At 35.8% G+C, this 25,095-nt stretch overlaps 1 protein-coding gene across 6 annotated transcripts in view; it reads right to left on the reverse strand.

Moving 5' to 3' along the window:
* The window catches only part of FBXW7 (F-box and WD repeat domain containing 7), a 290,838-nt gene that overhangs the window by 135,644 nt on the left and 130,099 nt on the right, over positions 1-25,095 (reverse strand). For 3 of the 6 annotated variants that reach the window (XM_069105542.1, XM_069105541.1, XM_069105543.1), the window contains one exon: positions 3,560-3,645. The exons of the other annotated variants lie outside the window; for them this stretch is intronic. The gene's annotated coding sequence lies outside the window, so the exon portion shown is untranslated. The remainder of the gene's footprint in view (positions 1-3,559; positions 3,646-25,095) is intronic. 6 annotated transcript variants of the gene reach the window in all.

Here is a 25,095-nt window from a genome sequence, read left to right on the forward strand (position 1 = left end):
ATAGAAAGAAAGAAAGAAAGAAAGAAAGAAAGAAAGAAAGAAAGAAAGAAAGAAAGAAAGAAAGAGAAAGGAAGAAAGAGAGACAGAGAGAAAGGGTGAGATCTGTGCTGCCATTAGTGTAAGGAACTCTGAGAAAGGAAATCCCCTTATAAAGACAGACTGCGTCTACCCTACAACTAAATCTTATATATTTTTTGGAGCGGGAGCAATGCAATTGGGGTTAAGTGACCTGCTCAGGGTCACACAGTCAAGTGTCAAGTGTCTGAGGCCACATTTGAACTCAGGTCGTCCTGACTTTAGAGTCAGTGCTCTATTCACTGCATCACCTAGCTGCCCCTCTACAACTAAATCTTAAGAGAGTTGCTGGAGAGAGGATAAGTGGCTGGCCCAGGGTCACACAGAGCCAGTATGGAGTCATGGTTAGACTTGAACCTTGGGTCTAAACCTTCCAGAGGTTAACTCTATCAAGCCTGCCAAGCTGTCTCTCTTATTTATTTTTTATTTACTTATCCTTGTCCCTATTGGCTTCCCCCCAACCCAGTTAGAATGCAATTTCTTTTAGGGAAAAGATTGGAATTTTTTACTTTGTATTCCCAGGGCCAAACCAGTGTCTATCATTTATAAATACATATGAAATAAAGCAATCTAGGCCAACCTTCTCATATTACAGAAGAGGATACAAAAGGTACAGAGATTTCTTCAATGGTCACTCACACATTAAGTGGTACTGCTCTGAATTTCCTCTGTTACCCTCAAAAAAATGCAGGACATTTATCAGAAATACCTAAAAATAACGAAGTACTAGATCTACTTCAAATACACTCTTTAAACATAAAAACAAACTATATTCTTTTTTAGGAATACAAGAAATTAGAAATTATAGCATTAAAATAATAGATTCTATAGTAATGTGAGGCTTCTGTTAACTATTGCCAGCTACTAACTGACATGTCATGTCTTAGAACCCCAAGTTTTACATGTCTGACAAGTTTATAATTCACTAAACTGGGCATACTACAACAGAAATGAACATTTTTACACAGTCTTAAAAACCCCAGCAAGGTAAGAGATCTGATATCCAAATAACAAGTCCAGAAAACAAACTGACTTCTTAATCATAAGTTAAAGAAGGAAAAATAATTCAGTTAATATATCAAGGGTTATACCCAAAGATAATGATCAGAAATTCAAAATCATTCCATGTTCCCATCATTTGAATAGTTAGTGATGGAGAGAAGAATAACAGATTTATTTCAAGGATTGGTGGCAAACAACTGAGATTAACTACTGAAAGTTAAGATTCTGTCTGAGGTCTAGGATTTTCTTTAATCAGACAGAGAATCTTGTCTAATCACAAGATTTAAAAAGACCATTTCATAATAAGAAGTCTATACCCCAAATACTCATTCATTAAAATATAACTACCAGTCTAATTAACAAAATGTAGCTAAAATAGTAGGGTGGCTAGGTGGCGCAGTGAATAGAGCGCCAGCCCTGGAGTCAGGAGGACCTGAGTTCAAATAGTGCCTCAGACACTTAACACAAAAACTAGCTTGTGACCTTGGGCAAGTCACTTAACCCCAATTGCCCTACCTTCCCCTCTCCAAAAAAAAAAAAAAAAAGCAAAAAAATGTAGCTAAAACAGAGAACAGGAGTACAGGGCATATAATTTAGTTTATACATTTTATAGGGCAAGGTTAACAGATTATCAATAGACGAAAGGAGGGGGTGCGTTAGATAGAGATCAGTCATGTTTGCTGAAGAAACATAATCAACAACGTTTCAAAGTTAAGCCACATTTACACGGTAACTGTTACTTTAACCCAACTTTTATCTTGTTCAGTTTTACACTTTCCTTAACTTGTGAGTCTTGAAGCACATTTGAAAACAGGTGGATTATATGCTAAATACTTTTAATTTGTTTAATCACTATGCTGCATAACACCTTCAGAGGTGGCTCCCTTGATAAGTAACTCAGTTAAAATTTTATTTTCAAGAAACTGTGAATCTATATTACATACAACTCATTTTATATATTAAATTTAATGTGGCACTACCAACTTTGATATGGTTCTGAATTTTCTCCTCACTTGTTTTTTAAACTGGGCATATTACAAAAGAAATGCACATTTTTACAGTCTTAAAAACCCCAACAAGGTAAGAGACCTGATACCCAAGTAACAAGTACAGAAAACAAACTGACTTCTTAGTCATAAGTTGTCATGTTTTAAGCCACATAGTCAAATGTGGCTTCAACTTTCAACTTTCCTCCACAACTTCCCTTCCACTTCACTCCCGCAAAAGCCCTCCCTATTAACAAATAAGTAAAGCAAAAAAAATTTTTTTAATTTAAAAAAATTAAACACATTGGCAGGATCTGAAAGTGTTTCATTCTATATTCATGCTCACTTCACTCAATATCAATTCATACAAATTTTCCCAGGTTTCCCCCCCTTTTCTCAATCTTTTTGGCCACTTAGTATAGTGCAAAAATATTACATTACCTATTATATCATAATAGGTTCAGTCAATTCCCTAAGTGATGGCCACAGAACATTATTTTCAGATCCTTGCTACAACAAAAGGCTTAATTTTTTAACATATGAGTCCTTTCCTTCTCTAATATTTTTGGGGTATATGACTAATAGTGGTATCATTGAGTCAATGCATAGTTTAGAGAATGACAGGGTTAAATTCCAAATCCTTTCAGAAGAGTTGAAGCAGTTCAAGAGTTCCACACCTTTATTTTCGCTTTTTTTTTTGCTTTTTTTTTTCTTAAAGGGGTAAGGTAGGGCAATTGGGGTTAAGTGACTTGCCCAAGGTCACACAGATAGTTTTTTTTGTGTTAAGTATCTGAGGCCGTATTTGAACTCAGGTCCTTCTGACTCCAGGGCCAGTGCTCTAATTCATTTCACCATCTGGCCGCCCCACAAACCTTTACTTTCAACATAAGAAGATGCTATGTAACATAAAAACTTTGATTAAAAAAGAGCTAACTAAAGATAACTTCCTTTCATCAAAAAATAAAATGTTCTTTCTATTTCATTTTTATGTACAAATTTTGTGCCATTTGATTTTTGTTCAACATGATCTATATGCAGTAGCCAGGGTAGAAAATAAAAGTTTAAAAACTTTCAATATTTGGGATACTGGGTGAATAATGTAAGTAACCAAAAATTTAACAAACAAAAAAGGTCTTATTACTAAGTATTATTGTAAACATGAGTTTTGATCCTATAAATATCAACAATATTTATTTGTATTTTTACAACATACAATTTGTAAAGATTTGAGCTAGATAATTTAAGTTCAACTTTTCATAAATGGCATGTTTACTAAAAAAGATTGTGATATGATTTTTTTCTATACTTCTCTTATGTTAATAACAATCTGCTTGAAGTATTTTGAAGTAATATTTGCATAATATTAAGTTTTCCAAATTTCGAATATTCTGAAGATGTAACCTCATAAGTTCTATTGTTTGGGAATGGGTGAACTGGTATTGTTTAGACCCATTCTATCCATGAGCAAATAGGTACATAAAGTCAAAGAAACTTACTTGCCCAAAGTCAAACTGCAAATCAGTGGAAGAATTAGGAACAGATCTCCTGACTTCAGGTCGAGTGCCCTATCCAGTAGGCCACACTGCACAGACAAAAGAACAAGATTGGAAAAATGAACTGTGCCTTACTATACCACAATACTAAAATACAAATTGTGCCATGCTATGCCACGTTACAATACTTGAAATAGATCCTGGTCATCTCAAATCAACTTGACTGCCCTCTTTTCCCCACCTTTTGCTCACCCCAGAAATTCGGGCCATTTTTGTGTTTAGGAATTATCTCTTCTCAGTGGCAAGAACATGAATTTGGTTAGTAGACATATTGAATTCATTAATTCCACATCGTAGATGCCACATACTTTTTTCCTTGACAATAAGTGGGAGATGAGATGAAAGGGGGTGGTGGGTGAATGTGCCAGATCAGATGCAGAAAAAGACATTCTGCACCAAAAGCAGAATGATATGTTAAAATTTAAAATGCATGTGACAATGAGTATAGACAGTTAGTACATTTCCACATCCACAAAATGTAGCTTAAAAAGTCACATCATTATTACAAAACTTTCATCTGTCCTGAGGAAATACATTTCTACTACTTTTACTTTGCCAATTAAGGATTACAAAATTCCTATGGTATTTTACTAAATAACATTAATTTAGGTAAATTGTGTAAGGTCATAACTCCGAGGTTTCTAACCCAAAATTCCAGAATCTAGAAAATATTTCAATTCCCTCACAAAAATATAAATATACACAAACCAGAATATTAAAACTAGCAATTTTGGGGGCAGCTAGGTGGTGCAGTGAGTAGAGCACTGGCCCTGGAGTCAGGAGGACCTGAGTTCAAATCCGGCCTCAGACACTTAACACACAAACTAGCCGTGTGACCTTGAGCAAGTCACTTAACCCCAATTGCCCTCCAAAAAAAAGGCACAAAAAACTAGCAATTTTATATAACATAAATATTATGCTAAGTATGTCAAATGATCAGAAAAGAATGACTTTAATTTTGAACCTCTGCGAGAGAAAAGGGGAAAACTACTCAAAAATTAAGGTAAGAGGATAAATTTTTGTAAAATTTATAAAGGCATTAAAAGATTACACTTTTTTAAATATTTCTAGGGTTTTCATGATGACCCCCAGCTAACAATTAAAATAGTATAATCTGAACTTTTCATGAATCACATTAACCTCAGTTGCATGACCCCAATGGCTAGGAAACAAAATTATTCCAATCTCTTTCCAATGGGACAGAATTAAAAAGTATAGAGAAATAAATTTATTCCTTCCAACTTGACACAGGCAACTTTATCAGTTCTCCAGTAAATGAGCTGTCTTAGAAATCCAAATATGTCCATAACACTCCATTTTGTGTTTATCAATTAGCTAAAAGACTAAAAGGTTGCTTTTGGACATTTCGTATTTATTAGAAAATCAGCTCTAACTGTAATAGGAGACATATGAAGATTGCTTGGTTATTACAGAAAGTAGCATGATCTAGTTCCTACTTCTACCATGGGTATACCGTAGTCTTGAACTAGCAAATATATCTGTGCCAAGAATTCCCCAATTTAAAAAGGAAAATGATAATTTTTCCTCATCTGCATAATTGTAGCTATTTATAGAATTATGAAACAAACTTTTTTAGTGAACTAGTATATGAAAAATGACTTCATCTACAGAATATGTAAACTTTACAGAAAAACTTCAAGGCAGTTTAAGAACATAAAAGATAGACATAAGTTTAGTAATATTGAAAATAACAAGGATAAAAAGATTAAATATCATAACTAGATGGAGGCAAACTGGACATTTAATAAATGGTGCTTTTCTTCTCAGGTCATAATTTCAATGAAATAAATGGAGTATGTGTGGTCACGCATATGCATGAGCACGCACACACACACACACACACACACACACACACACATATCTTAATTATGCAGCCAAGTCCTCTAAAAACTATTCCTCTTAAGTGGGAATTCTTTTCTTTTAACTCTTGGTATGGCCAGAATTTAATATTACCAAAACTATTTATAAGTTAATATAGACTTCTTGTGGATATTACAGTTTTTTTTAAATGAAGGATTCCAAAAGGAAATGATATTGGTGATTTTTGTACCAGAATTAAACACACAAATATATGTATGCATATATACGTAATCGATTCTGGTGCTAAAACGTTCCTCAAATGATCATCTGCTCTCAGCCTCATAGCTAAAAGGAAACTCAGAGGACATTTAGTTCAATAAATGGCAATCAAATATAAGAATTCCAGTGGCAGGAAAGTTATAACCTCCAAAAACAGACTACAATATCTCACTTTTGGAAAAGTCTATTTGTGAAGAACACTTTCTTTACCTGGTGCACATATCTGCCTCTTTGAAACTTTCACATTTTATTCCTAGTTCAGCCTTCCAGGGCAAAGCAGAATAAGTCTAATCCTTCCAGGTGACAATCTTTCAAATATTTCAAGGCAAGTATTATTTCAGCCAGTCTTTTTTTTCCTCCAACTTTCTTCAACCTAATTCATCCCACTACTTTTAAGCAGACAAGTTATTTTTACAAATGAGACGAGCGATTCTCCCCAAAGGTTAAGCAGTATGCCCAAGTTTACAAAAATAGATTTTACTGGTGTTATAGAAGGGGGAAAGGAGTGGGGGGGAGTGGCTAAAACTCTTTCTCCTTCTTATAAAGTACTTTATCTACTAGATGGTCCCAAGATCTCTTCTTTCAAGTGTAGTAAACGCAAAATTTCTACTAAAATTTCCCAGAAAAAAATGACCTGGAAAACACAAAACACATTGCCCACAGTCCACCCTAACCTAACAAACAGCAGAAGCTGGAATCTTCATATCTAAAGTATTACTAATGGCTGCTCTACTAATTCTATTCCAAAATTATATAGACCCCTTCAATATAAATGGCTATTTTCTTGAAAAGTCTGGATAGTAAACTCTGCAATCATTTGCAAGGGGTCTCAGAAGCCCTCCAGTTGGAACCTGTACCTGCACAATCACCCCTTTTATAATACAATGGTAATAATAACAATGATGATGACAATAATAATAATACCTAGCATTTATATAGTACTTTAAGTTTGAAAAGACTTTACAAACATTCTCTCATTTTATCCTCACTACAATCCTGAGAGGTAGGAACTATTATTATCATCTTTTTACAGATAAGGAAGCAGACAGAAGTTAAGTAACTTGCCCAGGTTACATAGTAAGTGTTGGAGGCAAGATCTGGAGTCTTCCTGACTCTTCCAAGTCCAGCACATATCCACTACATCACCTAACAGGCTCTTGTCAAACTCTTGACAAAGTTATCATCCAGTCTCTGTTTAAAAGACTCCCATTAAATTAAATCTACTTCTCTGTATCTTCTACCCATTGCGGAAGTAGGGATGATACGCACAGCTCTTGTCTGACTTTTAGCTATAATTTTTGGTCCAGGACCTAATAAAGTGCAGATTCCTCAATTAAATCCAATTCACTTGCAAGTCATGGCATCACCTTCCTGATGTCATGGTCCTCTTTGAGAATAAAGGACAAATAATAGCCTGTGAGTAGGCCGAGATACCCCACTGAGGACCCAACTGAGGCCAGTTTCAGTTGGGTGATGCAGCTCCCTCCTTCTTTCCTTCCTTCCTATTTTACCTTTCTTCATTCTACCTTCCCTCCCTCCCTTCTTTTCCCTTCCTTATTCCCTTCCATCCCTTCTTCCTTTCCTTTTTCCTTCCCTTCCTTTCTTCTTCCTCTGTCCCCATAGGATATCATATCCTTACCTGCTGGTGCTCTGCCCAAAGGAGTGTAAATTTTAATGGCTGAAACCTAGAAAAATATTTTGGGGTTTACAGGCTAGATTTCTTTCTTAAAGACCATGCCTTAAATCCAATTCACTCTGGCTCTCATTGATTGGCCAATAATGGATCCCATGTTTGGGCCTGGATGTCTCAAAGTGAATATAAATTCATTGATTCTACTTTGGCCAGAAACCCTGTGGTCTTCCCCTCACAGATGGATTCTTTGATTAGGTAAGAGGTCCTTCCTTGGTTCATTTCTGACCTACCCTCAGTCACTGAATGGGTGTTGCCTCAGACAAATTGAGAACTTGAAAAGACCTTAGCTTAAAAAGGTCAAGCTTTCCCCCTGCATCCAGGGACATCTCTAGTTGTCCTGATGTATATCTTGCCATTGGATTCAAATGGTTCCAGAGGAGAAAGTGAAGCTGGTGATTTTGCACAGCCCTCCCCCACTTACAAGTCATGGCATCACTTTCCTAATGTCATGGTCCTCTTCCAGAAAAAAGAACAAACAATAACAGGGATGACACCTGTGGCTCTTGTCTGACTTAACAGCTATAACTTTTGGTCCAGGATCTAAAATGTCTGACTTAATAGCTATAACTTTTGGTCCAGGATCTAACAAAGTACAGATTCAGGAAAACTAATTCATACACAAATAATAAGCACTACCAAAGCTACCCTTAAGCTTAGCTGAAGGACAGAAAGTCTATGGGATTGTCTTCACTGCTCTAAAGAATAAGCTATTGTCAGAACTTGAATTCAAAATTCAGAGTATATAAATGCTAAGTATCATTAGCTATAAAAGTCTTGTTTGAAAGAGCTGGGTATATATATACACACATATATACATATATATATATATATATGTTTATTATGGTATTCATTATTTGAGTTCCTTTTCAGAAAAAATTTGAATTCAAAAAATTCAAAATTAAGGAAAAGAAAACCAAAGAAAGGGCTATTAAAGAATGATTCAAGAAAAGATTCCAAATTCTTCTAACTGTCCCCCAACTCCATCCCAGAAATTACCATAGGCATACTATTTCAACCACAACTATTTCAAGGAAAGTTATTTGACTTCCTATGAGCCTTTGTTTTTCAGTTGTGTCCAACTCTTCATGGCCCCATTTGGGGTTTTCTTGGCAAAGATACTTGAATGGTTTGCCATTTCCATCTCCAGGTCATTTTACAGATAAGGAAACTGAGGCAAACAAGGTTAATTGACTTGCCCAGGGTCACACAGCTGGTAAGAGTCTGAGATGAGTCTTCCTAGCTTCATGTCTAGCATTCTATCCACTGTACCACCTAGCTGCACTAATGAACCTAACCACACAATAAAGTAATTTGTTCAAAAAAATTGTTAGTATAGGAAATAGCTGAAGGATTATTTATGAATACATTTCCAAAGGTGATTATACGAAAAATCATTGGGGGCGGATATGATTAAAGAATATAGTTCCTCTCATATAATCTCTCAGCCTAATTTCTCCTAATGAGATCTATGCTAATATTTAACAAGCTACACTCACATCCCCATAAACAGGAAGTAGGCAGGTGTATGGTAGAGCACAAAAAGTAGCAAATTTAAAGTCAGATGAACTTTCTTGGGTTCATGTTCTGACTGTTACCTTTGCAGTCTTGGAAAAGCTGTTTCTCTGGGGCTGTTTCCTTATTTGTAAAAATGAAGGGGTTACGCTACATGACTTTCACAGTTCATTCTAGCTTTAAATCTATGATACTTTAAACAGGTCCTAGATGAATAATGATCTTAACTCCCAAAACATCTACAAATATCTGACAACTTAGGCAACTCAGAGGCACAGTATATATAGCATCGGACTTAAGAACAGACAGAACCAAGCATGAATGCTGCCTCAGACACTCATTAGCTGTGTGACCCAGGTCAGTACTTTAACTTATGTCTGCCTCAGTTTCCTCACATTTCTCAAGTGAGAAATGAGAACAATAATAGCATCTACCTCACAAGGTTGTTGTAAGAATCAATTGAACTAACATATATAAAGTATTTTGTAAATCTTAAAGAATATATAAATGCTAAGTATCATTAGCTATTAAATTCTTGTTTGAAAGAGCTGGGTATATATATATATATATTTTTTTTTAAATTATTATGGTATTCATTATTTGAGTTCCTTTTCAGAAAAAATGCCAACCACAAGACATACTTCTACACATGTGGGCACTTCTCTCATATGATTGTACATAAAGTACTAAATAAGTGATTACCAAATACAGATTTATTAAGTAATTATTACCTCTATAAAACAGAATACACATTTTTCAGGATCTTCTATACAAGGAAAAAGGATCACAAAAATGAGTCCCTTAAGAGGTAAAAATATCTTGAAAAATCACCTTAATTGTGACCAAAAAAGCTACTAATTCTGGTATATTCAGCATTAATCTGGAAGGGCTAGAATTATCAAGTTTTAATTTTAAGCATCCTCCCAACTCCTAAAATGAAATGCTGATTCAAGCTATCAAAGTGATTATCAATTCTGACTTCCAATTGGTATTATCTCCCATCTCTCCATCCAAAATGAACATAAACATTTTAAGAAAGGGAAAAAATCAAATCAAATCAAAAGCATTAGTATATACAATGGCTCACAAGTGACTACAGAAGAATTAACAACCATTTGCATCATATTACATAACACAAAGAAGCTTTTCACCTTCCTCCACTATCTCTGAACCTGTCCTACATCAATGGGTGTTTCAGAGCCTCCTTACTACACCCCACTCTATGCACATACACATGTGTCAGAAGAACTGGACTTAAGCTGATCCAGTAGCCTAAACATTTTTCACTCTGGGAAAAGATGCTTTGTTCTTGGGGCAGCTAGGTGGCACAGTGAATAGAGCACCAGCCCTGGAGTCAGGAGGACCTGAGTTCAAATCCAGTCTCAGACACTTAACACAAAAAAATTAGCTGTGTGACTTTGGGCTAGTCACTTAACCCCAATTATCCTGCCTTCTCCCCTCCAAAAAAAATAAAAGTTGATATATCTATAGGTAGTAAGTAATTGCTGGACAGTACAGAGGAGAGGGTGTAAGACCTGAGTTCAAATTCAGCCTTAGACACTTTCTAGTTGTGTGAACTTAATCAAGACACTTTACCTATGTCATCTCAGTTTCCTCATTTGTAAAACAGGGACACCAAGAGCACCTATCTCCCAGGGTTGATGTGAGAATAAAAAGAGATAATATTCACAAAGTGCTTTGCCAACCTTAAAGTGTTATATAAAAGCTATTCCAACAGGGTAAATTAGAAAATTAGCAACTTGGGCAAGTAATTACATCTCTTCAGGATACAGTGACCTCAGCTGTAAAAGTAGCCTGCAGTAAAAAGCTATGAGTGTCTAATCTATGTGGAAAGAGTGTTGGTTTTAGAGTCAGAAGCTCAGGGTTTAAATTCTGGCTCTACCACTTACTATATGACATACTTCAATCTTAGTTTCCTCACTCGTAAAAATGGCCTACATGTGAGTAGAGCACGGGCCCCGGAGTCAGGAGGACCTGAGTTCGGATCCAGCCTCAGACACTTCACACACACACACACACACACACACACACACACACACACACACACTAGCCGTGTGACCTTGGGCAAGTTACTTAACCCCAATTGCCCTCCAAAAAAGGAAGAAAAAAAAAAAGGTCTACATGGCTTCTGAGATCCTTTAAGCTCTAAATCTATGATCCTACAATCCATCTAAATACCACCTATCCTTCAAATTCTAGCTTAAATCCTACCATTTTGGTGACTCCCAACTACGATCTAAGATCACTCACTGTTCTCTTTCTCCTTTCTCTGAAAAGCAAATAACACTACTTACTACTGTTAATTATCTTTTCATAGGTATGTTCATTACCCAAGCAGAGCTGTAGGTAGCCATAAACATTTTGTAATTCAGTAGAATACACCAAGAGTTCACTATAGAGTATCTTTAAAGGTCTGCCATATAGTAACTTCTCATTTGATGGAATGCATTAAGTTTTCAATAAACACATCAAGAAGTTTCTGTATAATTGAAGACTGACTCCTAGATTAATTTTATATACCTTTGACAAATTTAGATGAACATTTTGCTAAAATTATATATCCATTCCTGTTTTCTAATGTATTAACAAAATAATTTTATTGGTGGTACAAGATCAATATAGAAACGATATGCTTTGCTCCAAATAGCATGAGACTCCTGGTTTTTGGTTTCTGTCCACTTCCTTATAATTCAGGTTCAATCTCCCTATTGGATGTCTCTTTATGTTATCAGTGCATGATCTACCAAAATACCTTCCTCTTCTAATATGCTGTGATATGGAAAAAATAGACAAGTTGATTAGGTTTATAGTCTACTTCTAAAGTAAGGCAAATAAAGATACTGATGGACTTTCTTATGAATAAAATACATACTCTATTTTATATATGAACTTTGTAAACTGTTTTAGCAGGTTGGGCTTTTTTTATTTTGCTCATTTCTGGGATTTTGGACATGTCTATGTATAAAAACAAAAATGATTTCAGGGCCTTAGAGATCATCTGGTCCAAACAATGGATGAGGAAACTGTGGTCCAGAGAATTTTCCCCTATCTTTAAATCTTCACATTACTTTATCATTCTCACAAACTACTGCCCCATATTTCTCTTCCCTTCCCTTGCCAAACTCCAGAAATAATCACACCATGTCACACAAACAACTCACTTCTCAGATTATTCCAATTTGGCTTCTGACTCTATTATTCAACTAAAATTGTTCTTGCAAATGTTACTAGTAATCTCAACTGTGAAATTTAGTGGCCTTTTCTTTTTCTTATCGTAATTTAAGTTTCTGCAGTTTTTGATATTCAAAACCATCCTTTCCCCCTTAATACTTTCCTCCCTTGGCTTTCATGAAATTATTCTCTGTTGATTTATGTCTTTGTCTGAAGGTTTCATTTTCTTGGTAGGATGATTATCTATCTATGCCCCTGTGTGTGAATATATGAATGGGTCACGTTCTCTTTCTTTGCTTTTTCCCTGGCCAATTTTATTTACTATGTGGTCTCAATTATGACTTCTATGCAGTTGACTCTCAAATCTTTTTTATCAAACCTAATCTTTCCCCTAAGCTCCAGTTTCACATAACCAACTTGAATATATACTTGACATCTCACACTCAAAATGTTCATAACAGAACTAATTATCTTCTCTACCAATACTATCCCTCTTCTAAAAATCCCTATGACTAGGAAAGATGCAACTATCTTCTGGGTCACTCAGGATCATTGCCTCGGAATTATCCTTGACTTTTCTATTTCCCTTATTTCCCCTTATCTCTCTTTTTATCTCCCTCTCTGATCTAGTCAATCATTAAGCCCCATCAATTTATCTCCAATATATCTTGTGCACCTCAATCCAACTCTAACAAATTACATAAACACTCCCTTACTACCTCTGTACTATTTATAATAGTCACCAAATTGATCTCTCAGCATTGTCTTTCACAGTTGGGGAGAAAAATCCTTTTTTAAATGTACATGTCTGACAACATTTTAAACATTTCAATAGCCCACCTATTGCCTTGAGGACAAAGTATAAAAACCTTAGGCTTGATGTTAAATGATCTCTACAATCTGCATCCACTCTATCCTATCTTTCTCCAGTCTTGTTTAATGTTACACTTTTTAACACATGCTACATTCCAGATTCCAACCTTGAGAAAATGAGGATTTAAAGTTGAAACTAAGATTGTGATCCTGGGTAACTGGGAAGATGGTGGAATTATAGGAAATTTAGAAAGAAAGGAAGGTCGGGGAAGAAAGATAATGAGTTCAGTTTTGGACATTCTGAGGTTATGTCAGTGAGACATTCAGTTTGAGATACCCAGTTCAGTATGTCCAATAAATAGTTGGAGATATAAGATTATAAATCAGGAAAGAGATTAGGGATAAACAAACAGATCTGAGAATCATTACCATAGAGATGATAATTGAACCCCTGGGAGCTAATGAGATGTTCAAGTGAAATAGTACAAAGGAAAACAGAAGAAAGGCCAGGACAGAGGTTTGGGAGACAATCATGGTTGGTAAGCATGATCTAAATGAAGGTTCAGCAAAGGATATTAAAAAGGAATAGGTAGGAACTGGTAGGAGAGCCAGGAGACAGCAGGTATCATGAAGACCTAGAGAGCAGTTTAGAGTAGGATCCGTTCAACAAGAGGCCAAGATGGGGTTGGAAGCAGAGTATAACCAATGCAAGAGTGTTGGAACTTATTTGCTGGCATAGAACTTAGGGGGGGTAGAGGCATGGAAGTCACAATGAAGATAAAGAACAGGATTAAGGGGCGCAAAGCAAAAGGAAAGGCAAAATGACATCAGATTATGATCAGATAAAAGAATTTCAAAATTCATGAATCCAGAAGTTGAACACTTGTGGGTGATGGCAAGATCATGGGTATGACCAATAAGCTGTATTGGTTTTTTTTTTGGCCACAGATAAGACAGAGTTATCTCTGTGCTTTGTTCTCATAATATTTGTTATAATCCAAGATCAACTAGGTGGTTTCTCTTTTTTTTTCCTAATTTCAAAAGAAGCAAAAGAAATGGACAGCAAGTCATATAAATAGAATAGTCCCCCCAGATTAAATTCTACTACTAAATTTATTAGACGTCAAGGAATTAAGATCTTTATCAGAATAACAAGACTGTAAGTAGTGAAGATCCTCTTAGAAATTTTCTGAAAGTTTGGATCGCTACTAAATTCTATTCTGATATCTCATCCTAGAATAGAGGTGACTTTGGGTTTTTGAAAGCTATTCCAATGAAGCATGTTCTCTTGATCACCTTTTTCTTTCCTCTTTCTTTTTTTTTTACCCCCAGGGAGTAGGGAGGATATCCATTAGATCTGTGATTTTTTCTAAGCATTTTGCAGCTACAAACTTTCAAATATTTTATTCAATTTCAACACTTATTAAGGCCTACAACATGGAAGGCTTTCTGATAAGTGCTGGGATACAAAGAAAAAATTCCCCCAATACTGTGGGGGAAAAAATGCTAGAGAAAGCATATGAACCAGGGAAGAAACTGGGACAGACAACCAGTGTGAGAGGTTACAACAGGCCTGAAAGAGGACTGAAATACATTGAGACCAGCCCTATCCTTCTAGGCCTGCAAGGCCAGAGAAAAAGAAATCTTCCAATGTGGGAGTTTAAATCAACTCTGAAGTTTATCCCCAAAGGAATAAGAAAAAAAGACTAAAACATTAAAGATGAGAAAAAAAAGAAAATTCTCTCTCTCTCCCTCCCTACCCCCCCCCCCCCCCCCCCCCCCCCCCCGCTTCCTCCAGTCATTGAATCCAGTGGCAAGGCAAAAGTCAAGACAACTAGTGATCACCTGGGATGCAGTAGATGATCTTGGCATCTTCAATGCCTAACCTCTAGGTGCTCCACAAATGCCTGCTTCAGTCACCTTCATAGCAGTTGGAACAAAGTATTCTCAACCACCCATTCTGCCAGGAAATGTCTTCACATGCTCAGAGTAAATATGTCCCAGTATAAAGTACTAAATTTCCCAAGAAACAGAAAAGTTCTCTTAAATATTACAATACAAAAGAAAGAAAGCCAAGGTCTAGTGAAGTATAAAAACCTATGGCATTCCAAAAGCACACAGAACAACAAGAAGATATTCCAGATTACTTCAAAAGAGAAGTTAAAAGAGAAAAAAAGTTCAGAAATTAATGCCTCCATGAAAGAAATATTAGCAGATTAGAAAAATTTCCAGTGTAATACAGAAGTGGCAAGAATATTAAAAGAACATATGATCCTATATAAGCAAAAACCACTGACCTCAAAGAGAGGATGTACAGAGACAACTCACACTGGGAATAAAGCCACACACATCAAACCACAAGATATGTAGTAGTTACATTTAACATTTCCAATGATGAATAATAAATTCTGCAAGTAGCCAGGAAAAAGACTTTCAAACACAATGCAAAAGAAATTTGAATAATACAAGATTATGTACCCACTAGAAGTCACAGAAGGAAATGGAATGTATTATTCCACAAAGTAAAACAGTTCAATATACAACTCACAATTATATATTCTTCAAACCTGAGCCTGATTACCAATGAAAAAAGATGAAAGCTAGATAAAAGAGGACTGTGAGAAGATCCCACTAGGAAAAAAAAAAAGGCATGCAAAAAATTTGTCAACTTGCAAACAAAAGAAACTATTAAGTACAACCACCCAGGAAATAACTCCATCTCTAGTGATTTTCTTTTTTTTTTTTAAAAAGGACAGACCTAAGAGTAAAAAAAAATGGTTATTGGGAGAATTTCTTTTAAAGTATCATGACGATAAAAATGAAAGCAGAATTTAAAGAAATGGAAAAGTAATGTAGAAAAGCAAGCCTGAAACATAATGGACTAACATTAATAAGCCCTTTACAGGTTAATTGAAGTACTTCATGGTTGGATAAATAGGGATGGGTAATATAGAAGACAGAGTGGAATGTATGATATACTCTTATCAAGTCTATGGGTGAAGAACTAAGGAAAAATAACTCCTAAAAGTCTCTTGGTAAGGAAATGAAAAAGAGAGATGGCCAAAAAAAAAACAAGCAGTGGAGGTTAGGTGGCGCAGTGAATGGCCCTGGAGTCAAGAGGACCTGAGTTCAAATTTGACCTCAGACACTTGACACACTTACTAGCCATGTGTCCTTGGGCAAGTCATGTAACGCCAATTGCCCTGCCTTCCCCCCTCCAAAAAGCAAAAAACAAACAAAAAACAAACACAAAATCAAACAAGCAAACAAAAAGGACTGAAACTGAGGAAATGAAAGTGAAGCTCATAACCTAGTGAGAAGAGGGGTGTTCACTAAAGAACTCTTCCATAGTGAAACAAGTATCTTATTTATGACAGAAGATAATGAACTTGTTATGGATTTAATCTGGGAAAAATTGGTGATGTGTCTTATCCTGCCTCAAGAGGAAATAAACAGGAGCTCCATTGAGAACTGGTAACCCAAAAGGATGGGAGTCCATGAAACCAAAGTGGAGAATATTTGGCAAATGGAAAGAAGGATGATCACAGGGAGGGAAGGGGGTAAATCTCAACTACTAGCTCAACATGAACCAACAGTTTAATAGATGAAAAAAAACAACAAAAAAACTAGTAATGAAATCTTAATCTGAACTGAGAAGCAGTGTCCAGAATTAGAGAGTCAACGGTCCTATTGTATTCTGCTCTGTTCAAACTCAATTTAAGTATTTTTTTCAGTTCTAGGCACCACTCTTTTAAGAAGGGGATTAAGAAGCTTATAAGAATTCACGTGGGCATCTGAATGGATATGAAGATTACATGAGGGGAATAAGGATATTTAGACTGATTAATAATATCTGAAATATACAGAAGGCTTTCATAAGGGAAAGGACTTGTTTTGTCTCCCACAGGCCAAAACGAGGAGTAGTGAGTGGAAGTTTCAAAGAAAGTCTAGATATAAAGGAACAGTTCCTAAAAGAGAGGAGATAACATAATACCGTGGAAAGAGCATTAGGTTTTTAGTCAGAGGACCTAAGTTCAAATCCTGGCTCTTACACATTATTTGTGAGACTTGGGTAAGTAGTAAGGAACCAGTCTTTGCCTCCCTATACTCCACTGGAAGTCTCAAAACAAAATAAATGGTAGAACTGAGACTCAACCCAATACAAGCTCAGATTTCTTTCCACTAGACCACACTGACTCTAAACAAATAATAATAGCTATTTCAAAAGAAGGTCTGCTTTAAGTTCTGTTATTTTTGTTTTGCAGTAGACTTGGTAAAATGGCTTGTATATTTCAGGTAAATAATCGCTGGCTTGCCTACCATAATACTTAGCTGATACTGATGAATTGTTAAACAAATAATATTTAAAAGATTTTAGTTTTACTTTCTCTGCTTCCCCAATTTTCCTCCTCGTGGAGGTATAAATAAGCAGTAATAAAGAGCAATAAGAGATTTCAGCTAAAATGAATACACAGCCTTAAGGATGAGACTGTAAAAGGCTTATTAATTGAATTATCAAACATGCTATCAGTGTCAAAATTCTGGGTTGCAAAGTCTAAATACAATCATATTAATTCAGCAAGGAAAGAAAACATAGGAAGAAGAACCTAAAATTGGGAAATGACTTAGTGAATAGATTATTGATTATTTCCTACACCTGCTGTGTACAAAAGCATCTCTATTTTAGGTGATGATGACTTGAACACCAAGCTCCTCAAATTACTAAGACACCCCACTAAGTATCCCTGTAACATAGAACTTCCAACCCAACTTCTCTCATAAAAAATAAAATGTTCATGAAATAATTTACAATGTCATATCTTTTTGATTGAGTTTTAAAGATTCCTATATGTAAGCTATTTTCTATATCTTCTCAAAGAAAATTTAACCCTTTCCATAATAATAACAAATATATGAATATAGAATTTAAAGGATTACAAAACATTATTCTCAAAACAACCCTGGCAAGTATTATTCCCTTTTTCATATAATGAAATTATGGGTTGAGACCTGCCCACATATATTCAAACCTAGCTCTCCTGTCTCCAAGACTTATACTTCTTCCATTAAAGAATGGTTAGGAGAGACCTGGAGTCAAGCATAGCTCTGTGATCAAGAACAAGTCACTTAACCTTTGAGTCTCAGTCTCTTCACCAGTAAAATGAATACGATAGTACTCAACTCACAAGGTACTTGTGAAACTCAAACAAGCTTTGCAAATGTTAAGGCATTATAAATGCATCACTATTGTACATTACATTATACTGAATGACTGGGATGAATAAATGAAGCATTTATTAAAGGCTTACTATGTAAAAAGTACTACACTAAGCACTGAAAATAGAAAAGCAAGAAAGCCTCTCTTTTCAAGAGGCTCACATTCTAATGGGGGACATAACATGCACATGAAAGGTTTCATCTGGATGTCAGATGGAAACCCCAAGATCCTTCAGGTACAGTGGCAAGCCAGATGTTCATGCCTCTTATTAATGTCATTTCCACTGATAAAGTATTAGTTTTTGATGTTGAGCCATTTGACAGTACTGAGGACTTCAGTGGCAAGAACTCTCTTTTCTGGTTTGTCACTAGCTATGGTTGTAGCACCTCAGGAGCAACTGCCAGGCAGTAGTTCCATAGGGGCTGCTTCCAAGGTGATGGATGAGGGCACTGGACTGGAATCAACTTATTCTCAAGGCTCTTGGACTCAGGGTCCTGAGCTGTCTCCATCAGGATCCAAGGAAAGATGGTAGTCAAGGAGGTAGTGATAATTTTAATCTCCCATTTCTCAGCTAAACTGGCTTTAGAATTTCTGGCCCATTCTCCACAGAAGATAGTCCTCTGAAGGACAACTACAAGAACCCCTTCTTCACAAGAGTTATTTACCTGAATGATAGCTATAAAGGGCTGAGTTGAAAGTAGGATCAGTAGTCTGAAGAGTGGTACTACTTCCAGGGCTCCTGTGCCCATCATCTGGTTTAATCCCTTTCATTTTACAGATGAAGAAACTGTGTCTGAAGAGGTTAAGTAACTCACCCTAAGTCAAGAAACTATTTATTGGAAACCGGATACATAGCATGTCTTCCGATCTCCAAGGCAGCACTCATTCACTTCCAACCCAGTACTTCCTAAACCTAGTTTGAAAGCCTGGCAAAATTAGACTTACATTTTGATGTATTACATTCTATTTAAAATGAAGCAACACCAAAACAAATCTCATTCAGATCTGTAAGCATTAAAAAAATAATAATCTCATTCAATCTAAAACTGTTCATGTCCTCAAAGAAATATCTGCCATTCCAAGTCTCAGGTTCTCTTTGAAGAATCATGAACCAGAAAATTGACAAAGGAAGATCAGGTAGAATTGGGGGAAGGAGATATATTTCAAATTATTTTTGCATGACCAGAAAGAAATGTTTGTGGGGCAGTTTACATTCAACTATCAGTGTTATATGAGAATGCAAAAAGTTTCATCATTCTTATTTCAAGGCAAAGATAGAAAGATACAGGATAGAAGAGGACCTATTCTTATTCAAAGAAAAAAAATTGAAGATGGGAGGCAGGGAAGAAGCATCACGATGCCATGGAAAGTACTTCAGATTTGGAATCAGAAGAACTGTTAAAATTCCAGCTCTATCACTTATATCTGTGTAACCAACGAGAAGTCACTTCAGCTTTCTGGATCTCAATTTTCTGGCCTCTAAAAAAGGGAGATAGATTACAGAATCTCTAAACTTCACTCTTGATCAGTTCAAGTTCTTATATCTTTTAAAACCTCAGGCTATTGAGGAATCCCTCCTCACCTTCCCCTCTTAGAATCTCTTCCTTCCTTCCACATGAAACTCAAGTGATACTTTGTACATGATTCTTGATTCCCTCCACTCCCAAAAGTGTTCACCATCCCTAAACCATCTAGTTTTTATTTTTGTTCTTATTCTGAATATACTTACATGTACATTTATCTCTCACAAAAGAATAAAAGCTCCCTGAAAGTAGGAACTATTTCATGTTTGTCTTTTTATTGCCAGCACCAAGTAGTAGAGGTTAGTAAATAATACTATTTGAAAACATGCTTTAGACCTAGTGAAACTATTTTAAAATCTAGAGTGCTTCTAATGAGGGAACAATTAAGGTGTCTAAATAATACATTATGATAATGAAATTTTGATTTGAGACTTATGGTCCAAGACAAGCACAATACTCTACTGAGAAAATAAAGTAATATTTATACCTGTTTTATCTCTACCCTGGGTTCTAAAAGCAAACCAAAATTATAATACTACTAGAAAACAAATACCTTCAACTAGACCCAAACAAATTTTCCTTGTGCACAGATGCCAATGAGATCTAATTTCATCACATAAGGGAGAAAATTGGAAACGACTCCTTACCTGCGCTTGAAAGCTAGATTTCAGGGAATTTGTCACCTTACACTTTTTCTTGTATCACAGCTGAATTTATCTGACCTTCAGACTTAGATGTGATGTAACTCCATGTCAGGGTGCCACATCTAAGTTTTGTAAAGGAATGAGGAGAATTTGGGGAAGAAAAAACTGCAACTTGAGCACTGTTACAATTCAACTCTGCCTCATTATATAAGCAGATTAAAAAGAGTTTCAGATTATTTTCAAATTTATGCAACTTGTGGAAAGCTGGTTAACCTTCCTTAGAAAAACCAAAATTGGGGGCGGTTAGGTGGCACAGTGAATAAAGCACCAGCCCTCAAGTCAGGAGGACCTGAGTTTAAATCTGGCCTCAGACACTTAACACAAAAACTAGCTTGTGACCTTGGGCAAGTCACTTAACCCCCATTGCCCTCTAAAAAGAAAAAAAAAAAGAAAAACCAAAATTGCTTCTTTCTCTTTCTACTCTTCCAGAAAGTCTCCAAAGCATTAGTTCCCTTGCAGCAAAGTCTATGGATCTGTCATGAAGTTATGAGGAAAACTGCAAAATATCATCCTCAAAAATATTTGAAAGACATTTTTAAACTCCTAGTTGAATTTCAAGGACTATTTTAGATATTTTAATTATTTATTTTAATTTTATTTTTAATGTTTTTAATATTTTAATTTAATTTAATATTTAATCATTCCTCCTGCAATTTATAAATGACATTCTAAAGTACCTCTCCAATGTTTCTTTAACACCTTTGATCTCTGCCCATCCTATATTGCTATTTTCTCCCCTCAGAAATAACTTTTTAATATTTTAGTTTTGTTGATACTTCTTTATCATTATGTCCTACTTCTGAGCACCACCAAAGAGGATAACATAATTTTTAGTACAGAAAAATCTGACAGTATACCCTAGGGCAATATTCTCTAGATCAAATAGAATCTGTCCTCTATTATGTTGGAGTTCTCATTATAATAGGAGGATGAGAGATTCTAAGATCTCTAAGAACTATCCAGGTAGTTGTCATTTTGGAAAGCAGTATATTATAGCAGCATCTATCTAATGCATTAAAAAAAATTTTAATCTACTAAAGACAACTACAGTTACTTAGCTTTTTTTTTTTAATGAGCAATAGGGGTTAAATAACTTGCTCAAGGTTACACAGCCAGTTATTTCTGGGTGTGGTGCTAAGTGTAGGAGCCTGAATTCGATCCCCAGGTCATCCCAACACTGGAGCCAGCGCTCTTACTCGCTGAGCCACCTGGCCACCCCTTACTTAGTTTCAATTACGACAGATATCAGCTTAAGAACCAAAGAATAGGCAAGTCATCTCATAACATTTCACCTTTTTCCGTGAACTTCAATTCTTAAAATTTTAAACCAATATCCCAAGGGAATTTTTCTTCATTAAAATTGGAATGTCATGTTATTCTCTAACTAAGCCTCACAAGAAAGGTAGTAAGCAAATAAAAAATATTTTAATTACAAAAACACTACCTTGAAAACATCCATAATTTTAAAAATGAAAGGGTTTTTTAAAAAGGGGGGTCAAGAAAGGAAATAATGTACTTGACTTGTTTATATATTAAAATTACAGTTAAGTGAAGATTCAAGAACATGCTGAAATATTAGAAATTAAATTATTTTAAAAATACGACTTTACTTAGGATATTACACATGAATTTGTAAGGTCCCCCAAGTAGAAATTTCACAATTTAATACAACTTAATTCTGCCTAACAAAGTAACTAAAAGAGTATCTGAGTCTTCTCACCAGTTAAAAAAAAAAAAAGCAACAATACAATTTTTTCAAGTAGTTAACTGTCAGATCCAGTTCAGGAACATTTTTATAGTATACTGGAAAAACATATGAATGGAAGTGCTGATAAAACATTAAATATGGCATTCTTCACTCAACAGTTAGAAATGCTACAGAGAAAAAACTTGGTCAAAATGGGACTCATTAAGCAAGAGGTTGTTAACTTTTTTCTGTCATGGACTCCTTTGGCAGGCAGTCTGGTAAAGCCAAATGAACCCTTCTCAAAACAATGCTTTTAAATGCATAAAAGAAAATTATTTTTTATTGAAATAAAAGTTATTTTTCCTCCATCCAAGTTCATGCACCCTCTGAAATCTCTTCATGATCCTTTCAGGATCTGAAGAGCCTGGGTTAAGAAACCCTACATTTAATTCTAATAGACAGCTTATGAGCAAGAAGTGGCCAACAAGATGTCATTTAGAAAATGTGTGAGCATGGACTACTTGTATGGCAAATGTGAAGCACAATAAGTTGACAATCCAAGTACTCTACTATATCAATAAATATGTAAAAAGCCCCAAAAGGTCTCTAGCAATTTGGATGACCTATGGAAGAACATGAACAAAAATCATCCAGGGTGAGAGAGGGATGAGTTAATTGTACTGGGGAAAGGAACACCAACACTGAACTGTAATTCAAGAATTACTGAAAAAATCAGATTAGTTTAGCTAGAACTTCCACACATCATGAAACCACAGTGGAAAGAATGCTGAATTAGACATTAGGTCACCTGGGTTCAAATCACTTCTAACTTGTGTGACCTGGGGCAAGTAATTTTATCTCTATAAGCTTCAGTTTCCTTATCCGAAATATGAAGGAGCTGGCAAGATGATCTCTCCTTCCTGTTCTAAATCACTTGAAACTTTAAAAAAATATTACCATTAAAACCCATCCCTAAACAGTTCACCCTCACCTTTGACCCCAACCATAACTCTCATAATCTCTACTTCATTTCAGTCACACAAATATACCTATCTTCAATCTGCCTCAAAGACCTTAAACCCTAAAATTTCTCTTTTCTGACTGATCACAAAGTCCATTTGTTCCCCTCCTTCTTTTGTCTCTTCATGGAGCCTGAACCACTGTTTAGGGGGTCTTTTCTATTTTTTTGGAGGGGGAAGGTAGGGCAATTGGGGTTAAGTGACTTGCCCAAGGTCACACAGCTAGTTTTTTGTGTTAAATGTCTGAGGCCGGATTTGAACTCAGGTCCTCCTGACTCCAGGGTCGGTGCTCTATTCACTGCACCACCTAGCTGCCCATAGTGGTCTTTTCAATGACACTTGTAAAGTCCTAGAGTCCCTCAATTCTTTGACCATCCTCTACAACCAACAAAATCCAAGCTATTACTTAAGAAATAAAAGAGAAAAAAAATTAACTGGACACAATGCAAACTCATGATAACATCAGCTTTCCACACCCTCAGTACTCTCCAGCAATCTTTTACTGGCCTCTCTTCAAATCATCATTTCATCATTGTTTTGTTGTTGTCATTTGTTTCTGAAGATGATCAATGATATCACAAGGTGCTAAATTGGGTTTAAATGAAGCACAGTCACACAAAGTTGTCGGTCTAACTCTCTCTTCCAGAGTGATCAAAGTGGATCCTGACTAAGCTCTAAGTGCACCATGGTACCTGTTTCAGCCACCTTCATAGCTACTAGAAAAAATTGTTTTCATCCATTCATTTTGCTGAGAGAACTTCTTCACATGCTTGGGGTGGACACCCCCTAACTCACCAACAGGTTTGAGGTCAGCTGGTTACCCTCAACCTGGTTTGGTTGCCTCCCAAGACAATTTACTAGGGTGTGGCCACTGCACATGCTACAGTTTCTTGGAACCACAGGTGAGAATTGATTGCTAAGCCTAGTGGTTTGCTGGAAGGATATCAAAGTCCTGAAAATAGCTCAGCAAGCTCTCACATCAGAGGTGCTAGTCCTTCTAGAACACCCCATACAATGCCTCACAACTAACTGTTTTATGAATTTTCCCAGAATCTCAGTGTCAGGAATTTAAGAGTCATCTAGTCCAACCCAAATTTTTCATTCTCTTTAAGCACATAAGCCTACCTCCCAGTCCACTCCCACCTAAAACAAGTCACTTTTTCCGAGGCAAATGCAAAAGCCCTCAGGAATTCCCAGTCCACAGAGATTCCAACTTGAAATAGCTTTTTATCAGAGGATGTAGAATGGAAGGAAGTCTTAGAGATAGAGTTCAACTCCCATTAAATAAATAAAGAAAGGAAGGTTTTAGCAAGTTGAAGTGCCTTGTCTCAAGGTCACAAAGGTGGAAAGCATGCAATTGGACCTTAAAAGAAGTTGCTCAATTTGGGAAATGGGGAGAGGAAGGTCACTAGGAAACATCATGAGGAAATAAAAATTAGTCATGAGAAAAGTATATTCATGTCTAACTGACACGGAGTATTGAATGTTAGGAAATATTAGTTGGATAAAAACCTGTTGGGTTATGAAGGATCATGATCACCAATTTTAGCAATAATACATTTAGATCCATCTTCAGTTGAGCTGGGATAAGGAAAAGCTACTTAAGTTAAATAATAGGGAGAGAAAATTTTATCTAAAATTATAATGAAATGCAAATGGGAAATCATTTTTTTTAATGCTCATATACAAACTCTGAAGGAATAATGCTATTATATAAAATGAGACAACTGTGAGGGACTTTAATCAAGAGGTTAATTTATTTATTGAGGCATGTGAAATTGTATAGATGTTATTGGGTATATGAAGAAGTATAAAACACAGTAACTTTCTTCAAAGAATTTACAATCTGGCTGGAAAGACATCGTATGTACAAAGAAAAATAACTAACAATAAAATGAAGTACAAAAGTCCAAAAAGTAGAAAATATTTCAGGAAAGAGATTTCTGGGGCCTGCAATCAGTGAGACTGGGATTTACAGAAGAGATGGACCTTGGGTGGAGGAGTATGATTCATATGGG

Source organism: Petaurus breviceps, unplaced genomic scaffold (assembly GCF_028583685.1).
Source record: "Petaurus breviceps papuanus isolate PSGF00001 unplaced genomic scaffold, PetGlider_PUasm1.0 76, whole genome shotgun sequence".
NCBI classification, from domain to species: domain Eukaryota; kingdom Metazoa; phylum Chordata; class Mammalia; order Diprotodontia; family Petauridae; genus Petaurus; species Petaurus breviceps.